An 8,852-nucleotide genomic window follows, 5' to 3' on the forward strand; every position below is an offset into this window, starting at 1 on the left:
CCATTCTTCAAATCAGAAATCTGCCCGAAGCTCCAAGAAATTCTTGCAATGGAAATTAAGCTGCAATGGCCCTCCTTTTCCTAAGAATTTATGTTATGAATAGTATTTCATATAGGAATGGAACTGCTGCCATTTTCTGTTGTGGCCCAGTTCTAGTTTGAATTTAACACTAATAGAGAAAAAATTAAAAAAGCTTAGTTATATCCTTAAAAGCTCCATTGTATTAGCTATCTAAAAGGGCAATTTACATCTAGTGGCAAAATCTCACAAAGCCCAATGTTCTTAAATATTCTACAAAAATTATATCTTTTTGGGGTGGTCATTTACACTACTTGTGCTTTTCACTTGGTGTCCCCAAGGCCTCACTTCCTATGTGACTTTCTTCAGATTGTTCCAACAGTTTTCGTTTTTAACAGAAGAGTACACATGGGTGAGTATGAAAAGCTTTTATATTTCAAGGTATATTCAATCTAAAATACAGCTCACATATTTTCACATGTTATATCTTGTGAAGCTAGAAGAAATATATTCCTACTGCAGTAAATGTAAATGACAGCTTTTATTTGAAAAAAAGGTCTGTAGCAATCTTGTACTACTATGAAGGATTAGTACTACTACAGATCCTGCCCCATAAATTCTTTTCCTTTTCAACAGTTACCAATATTATTTTAATCTCTGGAACTTCATGTGTGCAAGTTGCTGTATAACATGTTTGAACATTCCTTTCTTAATTGCCTTTTGTATATTCTTTAAATAAATGTGTGCAGTAAGAGAGGTGCTCAAACTATAGATTTATAAAATCTTGGCAGACTAATTTATGATTGACTGCTTGTTCCTCAGAACTCCTGATAAGACAGGTACTAGAAAAGTAATGATAAACACTGAATCTATAATGATTTATTGTTGGTTGTTTTGGGTTTTTTAATTCTCAATATTGAATATTTTTGTAACAGCACTACCCAAAGGCAAAGATCAGAAGTAGGTTTAAACACAGGAAGCATCACAGAAAAAGCAATAGGACTGCTTAGAGGTTCACACTTACGTATGTAATTCAGTGCCACTTTGATCTAGGATCAGAAAGTGCCACAGAACCTGTTTTTCTCACATTAATTCTTAAGTATTTTTGCTTTGTTCAAATAAAATGAGGAAACAGTGGGCACTGCAAAAATCTAAATGCTTGCCCAATATTGTTCAGTGTAAAACAATTTCTAATACTCTTTACGGTCATGTCATCGTTTAATTCACCATTAAAAAAACCCAAGACAGACAAAAAAACTGATGCCAGTCTTCAACTCCTTCCTCAAAAAAAGCAGGAGAAAAGAATTCAAACCTTTGTTATTTGCAACATGGAGAAATATTTGTCCATGACATTATTATTGGTAAATGTCAAATGCTTTTTAGAGAGCTAAAAGCATTAAGATTCAAGAATGGGATCAACATACTTCACAATATAAATTTTAAAAGGTTAATCTTCCATGATTAGCTTAGCTAAACAATGCTAAGCACAAAGTAAATTGCTTAATACAAGTCCCATAAATGACTTCAATCTTTTATTCTGAGCTTCCTAATATTGATTTATTTTATTTCAAGTCATAAAGTTTTCACATACATTCACATAGTTGAAATGCTATGCATAGTTTTGCTAGTGGTTTTCATCTAAACAATACAGGAAGTCAATAGAAAAAAAATAATAATTTTAATTTGTCTGTAATATTGAATCATAATCAATCCAGTAGAGTTAGTTGCAAAGAAAGAGGTGTGCTTTCTTGAGAGTCAAGTATAATTGCAATCTTCTTTAATTTTCTCCATTTTTTGCTCTACTTTTTTTCCCAATGCTTTGATCTAAAAACCAAGATAATTCAGTATTTTTTGCTACTCAATTCTTACAAGGTGACAGAGGACAAAATAATTTTATCTTTGTTACGAAGTAAGCTGGGGCCAAAAAAAAATCTTTTCACTTAACAATTTTTAACAATGCCCTATCACCTCAAAATACCTCTGCTCATAGTTACACAGGGAAGGAGCGACAGAAAAAATGTTTTGTGTTTCAGCTGGACTTCCCAGCTCTAAGAGTGTTCTCAGTTTTTAACCTACAGCCAAAGACAGAACTGTTCTCTAAGTTTCACATATGTAGTAGTTTTCCCTGTAACTACCAGTGATATATTGGTCTGAGTTTTGAAATGATAAATACTTGCAACACAGAATATTTTGCCATAGAAATGTTATAAATGTTATGAGGAATGGCAATGATTAAAGCCATAAACAAGTCTGGAAGAATATCACAAACTAGTATTCTCTCAGAAGTTCCAAAACAGACAAACACTTGAACTAAGAAAAGGCTTTTGGTATGATTTTCTAAAAAAGTTTTATTGTAAACTACTCTTATTCATATGTCTATAAATACTCTGGGTTTGAATTCCAGCTATATCATGCTGATACAGGCCTTCAGCAGAGAGCAAATTAAATTGTCAGTTACTGAAATGCTCCTTTACATTGACATTACAGCACAGAAACAAGTCTTATGTGTATGAGACTATTTACAGTGACAGCTCATAAAGAAGCCACAATATACATAATAGAGTATTAATTCCTATCCTCTTTATATTCCATGAACTTGCAAAAAAAGGGAGAAGATTGGTTTTAACAACTAGCTGCTTAAAATAAACTATTTCATTTAAATCATTGAAGAAGTAAAGTCTCAAACACTCCTTATTAAAAAGGCTTAACTATGACCTTTTAAATTATATGAGGGTTTAGATTTTTAAGCAAAATTATTATATATGAAAACCTTGTATATAAAATTGAAAAGGAAGGAGATGATTACTTCTTTGGTTACTTCTGATAGATTATGTTAATTGTTGTTGATTGTTTTCAATATAAGTTTTTTTAACAGACCCTACAAATCATTTGCCAAGATCCTTTAAAAAATTGATGCATAATTCTCTTATCACCTGCACTACACTTCAGTTTTGGGTTCAGGTTTCAAAAATGTTGCTTCTTTAGCATAATAGAAAAGGAGGAATTCACACTTCATAAAAATAAATGCCAACATACTTACTAAACCACCCCAATGTCTGTTTCTTTGGCAAATGAGGCATGAGATATATTACTTTTGTCTATACATGACATTGCCTTGATGGAGCTAAGCATTGACTAAAAAAACATGTGGAAATGTGGATCCTAGTTGTTTCACCTGCTAATTGGATTCTTGAGTAAGAGACAAAATGGAAGGCATGATTCTTTCTGCTTCCCTACAACAGCCAATGTTGCAGAATCTCTACAGGTACTACCAAACCAAATCACTGCTGTAAAAAATGACCTGAAGACCACCTGGTTTACAACCCAACTTTCTTGCTTTCACTTTTGAAAGGTATGTCAGCATTTTAGTAGAATATAAGCAAATAAGGAGAAGAAAAAGCAGTACATTGTGCCAAAATTCTCACTCAAAAGAGTATGAAACAAAAATTACCAGGTACATCTAATACTAGAACAAACTCTTTTACTGGACACAATAATAAGTAATTTATCATAACAAACTTTAAGGAGACATCTCAGAATTTATTTATTTGTTTAAGAAAATAGCAACCTTAGAGCTACTTTTAGTTTGGTTAATTATATGCTATTTAGAATGGTTAACTATAAAGTTAAACAATATAGGTATCCAAGATACTTGTCATGAAGATGTACACAGAACACACAGAATTATGGAGACAGACCTGCAAATGGTAACACACTCCTTTTTCTCAGCAGATGGATGAAACAGATGGATGACTCATGTTTTCATTACACTTTTCCTAGTGATCAGTAGTTGCCAGCAGTAGTATCAATGTCTACCCTGGACATACATATGTGCAGTGATTGTTTTTTTATTAACCACTTTTCCTTCTTTATCAGACTAGGCTTTTGGTAGTCCTCAGAAATGCATAGCACATGAAAAACCACAAGCAGTTGTATAGAAGTATGTGGGCCTTCAAGTACTTTCACTGCACAAATAAAATTAGACCAAAGATCTAGTCTTCATGTTACTCTGAGAGATGAATTAGTTATATACATGTCTTATTTGAGACAATGTTCAGAAAATTTGCCACCACATATGTCAAAATGGCATATCAAAAAATAGCCTTTTATTATGGATTTCTGTATTGCATTCTGTTTCAGCAATTTAAGCTACTGAAATATACAACATTGCTGAAGTGGATGAGAAGAATGTGCAGAATCTCTTCCATCAGGTCAGCATTGAGGGCTCTGACAACCTAGCTGTAGGGTGGTAACAGGTGAAGTAGTAGAAAGTTTTTAAAACAGTCACAGCTATTTTTGGTTATCTAAACAAATCAGCCAATTGACCAAAAAGTAAGTAAGCAAACCCCACAACTCCCCCTCAGCCCCTGAAAAAAAGAAAAAAAAAACAAAGAAACAAGCAACCAAAACCCAAACCAAACAGAAGAAACAAAAAAATACCCATAAAAAAGCCCCAAACAACCACCAAACAAAAAATTACAAAACACAGCAACAACAAAACACAACACACAAAAAACCCCCAAACAACAAACAAAAACATTTTGGGGGCTTTCAAAGGAATGTCTTTCAGGAAGCTGGAACAAGAGCTGCTGCTGAACTAGCATACAAAGCATCTCGTGTAGATGAAACTATGGCAATGGCAGGATGTGACACCAGGGAGTCAGGGTGAACATGCAAGCAACTGCTTTACTCTGTCCAGGTTCCATCTACTGCAGAGGGCTCTTCTGCTAACACCTATGGGTATAGGTTTCAAAGTTTTCATTACATAAGCAAGGTCTTAACAGATCTTAACCCAACACTGGAATGGTTTGTATCTGTACTAACTGTAATAATTCCAGAAAAAGACTGTTGCTCAGTGTGACAGGATTAATGAAAACACCATTGTAGTAGTTAATAGGTAAACAAGCAGAAAATACATTATGAAATATATGAAACAAAATACATAATAAACTCTGAAAATAATAAAATGTGAAGACACATGTTTCTGCTACATGCTGATGAGGAATACAATATGCAGGTTTGGACTCATTATCACAGGGAGCACCTGTACCAGAATGTGGCAGTGAGACAGAGGCCTACCCCAAAATTGAGTTGTGACTGCTGGAGCTACTATATCCTAAGTAGCTCTATGAGTATTTAAGATGGAAAGAAAAATTCCAAGTGAAATTGGACACTTGTTAAGATAATAATAAAATATATATATCCAGTAGAAGAGTTTTTTTGTGGGTGTGTGGCCAGCAGGACTAGGGAAGGAATTGTCCTTTTCTATTCAGCACTGGTGAGGCTGCACCTTGACAACTATATTCAGTTTTGGGCCCCTCACTACAAGAAGGACATTGAGGTGCTGTATTATGTCCACAAAATGTCAAGAAAGCTGGTGAAAGGCTCAGAGCACGAGTCCTGTAAGAAGCAGCTGAGGGAACTGGGGAGAAAAGGAGACTCAGGGAAGACCCTATTGCTCTCTCTCTACAGCTACCTGAAAGGAGGTTGTAGTGAGGTGGTGTTTGGTCTCGTCTCTCAAGTAGTGAGTTATAGGAGAAAATTACTTCAAGTTTTGTTAGAGGAGGTTTAGATTGGATATTAGTAAAGATTTCTTCACTGAAAGGATTGTCAGACACTGGAGCAGCCTGAACAGAGAAGTGGTTGAGAAACCATCCCTGGAGATATTCAAAAGATGTGTAGATTTGGTGCTTAGGGACATGACTTAGTGGTGGACTGGGCAGTGCTAGGTTAATGATTGGACTTGATGATCTGAAAGTTCTTTTACAACCAAAAGAATTCCATGATTCTGTGATTCTATGATTCTAAATATTCATGTTTCAGGACTGAAGGTACTGAACATCTACCATTGGTGGGGAATAAAATAACATTAATACTTACTATTCTTTTAACACATTCTTCTGTGAATTTTTTTATTTTATTTTATTTTATTTTATTTTCTCTGAGATCTTTCTTGTAAGATCTACCATGGAAACACATTTTTGCCCTTTAGTATCCCAAACTGCTAATACTTTTCCTTCCCTGCCCTCTTCATATTCTATTCTCATGCGTCTTCTTTAAAAGAATGTATAAATATTTTGTGCTCAATTAGTAATCATGTATCATTCAAGCCTGGCAAGTTGCTTCAGAAATAAAAATGCAAAGACTTGGAGTTAAATCCCACTTCAGGAGTTCTACCTAAAATAGCTGGTTCCTTTATCAGCTACATCCTGTTGATTTTTATCACTGAAATACCAGGCTGGAATTCTAAGTATGCACAAGCTTTAAGACATACTCACTTAAAAAAAATTAAAAAAATAATTGAAAGAGGGAAGCTAGCCCAGCCCAAAATCAGGTGCTTTACCTTTCTCTGCTGAACCGGTAGAAAGAACATGCTGTCTGTTGAAACTGCCTGTAAAGTCATGCAATAACAGGATTTCTTTGTCTAGATCACAGAGGACTGACATTAAGAAGACAATGAAGCAAAGCTCTACATCACAGTCTAGTTTTGGAGTGGGGGGCACCTTGAAGGGGCCTGATTAGTATTTAATAAAACACTATTTCTGCATTGTAAAAAGACAGATAATTAAAAGTGTCACCCACTAAAACTAAGAATAAAAAAGCTCTGTTTACTTTTGAAAATACAGTTCAATTCTGAGAGGATTCAAGGGAGAAGTGGTAAAACTGGAATTGTTGCTACTAATAGTAAGGGCAAATTAGGACGGCATACTTTTTTCCCAATCTCTGTTCTGTAAAAAGCATATTCTTATTACAGAAGGAGAGGTTGCTTGCTCTCAGACTGGGTGTAAATTGCAAGGTTTTGGTAGTTTTGGGGGCTCCAGTGGTGGTGTCAGTGGAAATTGTTCTGGATCTGCCCTAGGCTGGACACACCCAGTTCCAGCTGGCTCTGCAACAGATCCACCACTAATCAAAGCTGAACCTATCAGCCACATGTATGATACCTCTGGGAAAATACATGTAAGAAAGGTCAGACAATGCAGGGGAGAAAAAAGAAGAGGGAACAAATGAGTAAGAAAAAACAAAGGGAACCTGAAGATAAGAGGAGGAGGAGGTTCTCAATGGAAAAACAGGTACATGCTTGAAAGCTCATGGAGACCCCACACCAAAGCAGAGGAATAAAGTGACAAGGGGTAGCAGAGGGAAACCTTTATTTACTGACTGTAACTCTTCCTCAGCAACAACTCATGCAGTGCATTGCCTCATTGAAGAGGCTGAGTGTAAACCTATATGGCAGTAATGAGGAAGTCCTCTACATCCTGCTACAATATATATGTTTAAAATTTCTTTAGAGAGTTGATGGTGTTAAAATATAGAGGGTTAAATAGTAGAAGGCATGTGCTAGAGGTTGGTCAACAAACTGGTCATCTTTGAAATGCAGCCATCATAAGCAACAATCACAGAAGTGAACTAAAAATGTTTATCCAGAAATCCATGCCATATTCTGGGTTGATTATCTCAAAGGAGCTACTTGTTTGCCTATCACTGACTGCTGATATGGATGATTGTTCTTTTCAATCTCTTTCTCTGTGTTGCTTTCCTTTAGGGTGATTTGTTGTTGGGTCCACCTGAATGTATATTTATTCATGCATTTTTTTTCATTGCAGTTCTTTATGTCTCTTATGGAAAGGAAGAAAAAGAAAAGGGAAGAAGAAGCTTTGATGTGCCTTTTATCTAGAAATATTTGTTCCCAAATGAAAATGAGCAAGGTTGTTTAGCATGGGGAGCTGGGATGAGAAGACAGACAGACAATGTCAGGTCAGAGAGAGAAATTAAGACTAATTTTCCTTAGAATGCTGCCTTTTAAAAATGAAAGGGAGCAATACTAAAGCTGTCTAGAAGCCTCTCAAGGACTGAGAGTTGGAGAGTAAGGAGCTCCAAAGCCAGCCAGAGGCCAGAGTTTTTTATCAATGAAGGAGTCTTATCAATATAAAAAAAAAAAATATCTCTTCATTAGTTGTTACGAGAAAAGGAAAGATATGAGAAATAAGAATATTTCAAAATTGAATAGCTACTAGTGAAAAACTGGGATTTAGAAGAAATAAAGAACTGGCTACATTTAGAATTCGGTCTTGAAAACACACATTCTCAGGTCTTTGAATTACTATATAGCTGGGACACAGTTTTCCCTTAGGCAAGGGACTTCAGAAATGATAAGGGAGAATTTTTTAGCTGGTAGTAGGTTTTTCAGGGTCAAATTCTTCTCTTAGAATCTGTTCTGAAGCCGATTTTGTAGTGACAAATGGCAGGCATCATGAATTGCCTCCCATATGCCTATAACATGAGGTTCAACTTTTCTTCACAGTTGGTCTGAGCAGTGACAATGACAATGTTAAATAGCATGGGGAAATAATTAAAAGGACCTCATATATACAAGGGTGAGAATGTATAAAAGGAAGGAGCTCAGACTGTGTAAAATAGAAAAAAGTGACCAAACCCTGTGTGACTGAAATTTTAGTGCTACAGAAGTGGCAGTTTATATAGTACTTCTGTGGTGAAGAGAAAAAAAAAAAAAAAGCAGAAGATAAGTAAAAATCTGATAAGAATAAACCTATTACCAATGGTCTGGAACAAAATAAAAATTAAACCCAAAACATCCCAGTTCACCTGATGAGAAAGCAGAATGACAATCAACTGCCTCTGTGCTTAATCTTTTTCTGTGGCACTAGTTATATAGTTTAAACAGAGTTATAAACAAAGAGAAATCAAAAGAAGTCTTTGTCACTTGCTCAGTTTTGCATGGCAAAAAGAACAGAAATAATAACAGTAAACTCTCCATACTACCAGTAAAATCAGCCTAATTATATTGATTTGGCTCAATTTCTATGAACATAACT

The sequence above is a fragment of the Chaetura pelagica genome, unplaced genomic scaffold (assembly GCF_000747805.2).
Source record: "Chaetura pelagica isolate M959 unplaced genomic scaffold, ChaPel_1.0 scaffold71, whole genome shotgun sequence".
NCBI lineage: Eukaryota > Metazoa > Chordata > Aves > Apodiformes > Apodidae > Chaetura > Chaetura pelagica.